Here is a 4,207-nt window from a genome sequence, read left to right on the forward strand (position 1 = left end):
AAATCCAAACACATACAGTATCACAACATTTCCTTGAACATCACAACTCAGACCCAGAAAAACTTCTGTATAAAGGGATCGAGCAAGTCACCCTTGGAGAACGAGGAGGAGACCTATCGAACCTACTCTCACGAAGGGAAATGTTCTGGATTTTTGAACTAAACACCCTCCATCCAGAAGGATTTAATGACAACTACGAGATAGCACCCTTTCTGTGAACCCTTACCAACGCATCCCACATGGGAAATGACAAGATGACAAGAGTATACCACTCATTAAGGTTGGATATACTCCTAATATTAACAGTGATAACGTATCTAACGCTTGTATTTGAACCCGGATGTCAGTAGTTAACTGGTCTTGATCCCTTTTGTGCCAATATACCATCCAATATCGTACAGCCATACCACACTGGGACGCCCAACTACGTCCGATCTTGGAAGCTAAGCAGTGTAGGGCCCGGTCAGTACATGGATGGGAGACCTCTATGGAATACCAGGTGCTGTAGTTTCAAAAAATCAGGTGGTGACACACAAGTAAAGGTCGATCATACAGTTTGCCTAGCTGGACGTGTACCTTTTAGTATAAATACTTGATCAGAAATTATGCCTTATATGAATTACAATACCACTAATAATTTCATCTAATATTATATTACTTCTCCGCGTATGCATATTGTCTTTGGATCTAAACTCCTATTTAATTATTGATACTTGGCATTAGTAGTAATAGCTGCCTCCTTTGTTTGTTTTTAAATATATATGATATGCCATCAAAAACATGCACCTGTGAGTGAGTATTTATAACTGATTTACTAAAATCTCCTTTTTCTTGTCTTCCACATTACTTTATGTTCGCCTCTATGAGCTTCCTATACTTAAGGAACGCTATTTGCCAAAACAATTGAAAAATAACATATGAAGCTGCAGCTCTGTTAACTAACCACAAGATGTCAGCATAACACAGCCAATCGCATGAGCGCGATCCGGGTCCTGACACTGGATAAAGCACCTGCCTCCAATGTGACGGAGAACAACGGAGAACCCAGACGCTCCTTCCAGCAGAATTGTCTCAAACCACATGCGCACATCGTTCCTGACGACGGCGGATGCGGGGCGGAAGTGGGGCGGATGTGACGTCCCGCCCCACTTCCTGAAACCTCCGTTTACCCAATTAACTATTTCGTCAGCGCTAACACACATCAGCGCTTAGAGACTATTTGACCAATGAATATATATATAAAACGGGTTGTCTAATATGTAATCTAGTAAGTTTAATGTGTATAAGTAACATCCAAATAGTATATCTGGCTTAATTGATTTACCTAACTACAGGAAGTGATGTCAGCCTGCCTTACTGATATATACTAGCTCCTAACCAGTTTGTCCACACCCCCTGAGGAAGTCTTGTAAGACGAAACATGTCGGGCAGCTTTTGAGTCCTTATCCTCATCCCTCAGTTAAGCTATTTATCTTTTACACTTAAGCTACTGTGTTGTATATTTTTTTATCCTAAAGAAGTTTTTATTCCTAAAGGATTTTTTTCTCTTAATTGCTTTTATCTCTCATATATATTTTTGCTCTTATCATAATCATTACCCTATATATACATTTTTTTATATATTTTTATGTGCTAGTGTCATTTCTTATTGATTGCTGTGTACCCTATATTCCCCTGTTTAGTATAATAAATATCTATCTTTTTTGACATAGTCAAATTGGTCCAATTTTTATTAAGCACAGATCGCCGGGTTCCGCAAAACTTTCCTTAAATACTCTTCTTTCTATAGAGACGGTCCACCACCGTCCCTTAAGTAGAACCCGTGCAGACACCCATTGTATAGTGGGGAGTGTGTTTCTTTCAGATCCAAAAGGGACCCCATAATTTATTTTTACAAACATTTTCTGTTCACTTTATCTTGGCGCTGAACTCCCTTTCTTTTGTGTATCCATATATATATATATATATAATTATTTTATTTTTATTCAGAAAAAGCTTTATGTAATCCAACAAAGAACTACAAGGAAACACACACACACACACAAACACAAACACACACACTTGGTAACATGAAAAATAAAATGAATAAAATATTCAGCATGTAGAAGACTACTGTAGCTTCAGTACAAATGTACCAGTAAAATCTAATTAGAAATTTGAAGTTAAATCAATGAATCTTAGTGAACTTATTCGTGTGTGTTTTTTATACCACAAATAATTATATTACTTTGCAATAATAACAGCATTGAATGGTGCATGTAATGCGTAGTTTGTGTCTCTAGTGTCCGCATATCACAGACAGCACTGTATGTGCCTTTCTTTGAATAGGACATTGTTGTCATAAACGTTGAGATCATTTATGTCCTTAACCAGATTTGAATTGCTAATTCCTTAAAACTCCTCTGGCATCACATTTCACAAACAGCAGATTTTACAAATGCATTGCAAAATAGACGTATCTATATTACAGTAGAAAGCAGTGTAATTAAATAATATAAAAAATGTATTTTAAATTTGTTCAGAGACTTATTCAAATTAATTCCTTATGAATACATTTGTGTGGCTTATTGGATGTTATAAATGGCTACATTTGACAGTAAATCTGGATTTCAAACCATCGTAGTTGTGTAATGTGTAACTTTAGGCCTTGAATTGTATCACTTCTTTGTGCTATTTTTGTAGCTCCACTATACAGTTGATGATGAAATGTGCAGCATCTGAGAATTGGTTATCCTTGAATAGATTTGAATAGGCTTGGTAGTCGTTAGATGGCTTGTGGCTAGATTCCCTTTATGTAATGTAGCCTCTGATGTAATCATACCAAGTGAACTATGGCACATACCATGGGACCCATGATCGCAGGTGGAAGAGCAAGATAGGTGTTCTAGCAGTTTTACTAACCACCTCAAAATCTATTCCCTTTAGTACCCTGAAGCATGGCAAGCAAAGAGATTCCATGAGGGTACACTTTGGGAATTTGTTATTTCACATGGTTCTTATGGTCTGATTCCATCTGAGCCTACATTAACAAGGGGAAATGGACACAACTCAAAATACTGTATCTACAATAGAAGTGCTTCAATGGATGTATGTAACTGCAAGTACACTGAGCCACATGGAATTCTTAATATTTGCAATATATTGTAAAACATCACTACTTAATGGTGACAATCCATCCCCAAACAGCCAGCATACCTATTCTGGGCCCCTTTTTGTTTGTTTTTGCTGGGACATGCTTTAAAAAGTTATTTTATTGGTGTTAAAATATTATAATTTTATTGGTATACATTAATGTTCCTACTCCACCTGGCGCTCACAGTCAGGCAATCATAGTCAAAACATAATCAGTTCAGCAATCAGTTCAGCTATGTGACAGTGCAATTTTAAGAATTTATACTGGAATAAATGAATATTTTATATATATATATATAAATATAAAGGAACGGGGGCGGCGGCACTCGGAAATAAATAAATACAGCAGGCGGTGTTTAGGAAACCGACGTTCCAAGGTCCGTAGACCTTTTTATCAAGGTGCTAGTGAGACCTATATATATAGCAGGAATCAGCCCGGCGCTCGTCCTGGAGTTTCGCAGCTGCCCCGGTGCCTTCTTGGTGCAATGATATAGAACAGTCCAAAGAACAGGCAGAGGCACTCAGGAGGTATTTTTTAAATGGTAAACTTTACTAAATAAATACATCCCAGTGACTCGGTTTGGTAGATAGCTCCACTGGAATCAGATTATTCCAGGTACCAGCTACTACTTGATTGTCGAATTAACTTTTTCAATTCGGTCCTATACTTTGAGGGCATCTTCTATCCCGAAAAAAATTGGGTTTGACAAATCTGAAAAAACTAAATCAAACACAATTTTCTCTATTGGGAGACTAATACCCCTAAAAAAGTCTTGATTGATAAGACAAAACGCGTTGGGTCACTTCCGTATTATGCATGAAAACTTCACGATCAAATAAAGATATCGGACAAACCGTATATTACTTCGAGTATTTTTACAACATTTCAAGTCATGGACTGTTATTAACTTTTTAAGTCATCTCTTGTTGAAAGAGATCATTTGGCGCTTTTCCACTTTTGTTGTTCATGTTTGTTATGTTATGATTCTCCACCTTCAGGGAATCTAAGTGGATCAGCAGCGTAACCTATTATTTACCCTTTTACTCATTTATAACATATAAAGTGTCATTTAGC

The 4,207-nt window shown here is 37.0% G+C and overlaps 1 pseudogene; it reads left to right on the forward strand.

Moving 5' to 3' along the window:
* The first annotated feature begins 393 nt into the window (after positions 1-393).
* Positions 394-511, forward strand: LOC146025353 (5S ribosomal RNA; annotated as a pseudogene).
* The last annotated feature ends 3,696 nt before the right edge of the window (positions 512-4,207 follow it).

The sequence above is a fragment of the Crinia signifera genome, chromosome 7, assembly GCF_055691185.1.
Source record: "Crinia signifera chromosome 7, ASM5569118v1, whole genome shotgun sequence".
Taxonomy (NCBI): Eukaryota; Metazoa; Chordata; class Amphibia; order Anura; family Myobatrachidae; genus Crinia; species Crinia signifera.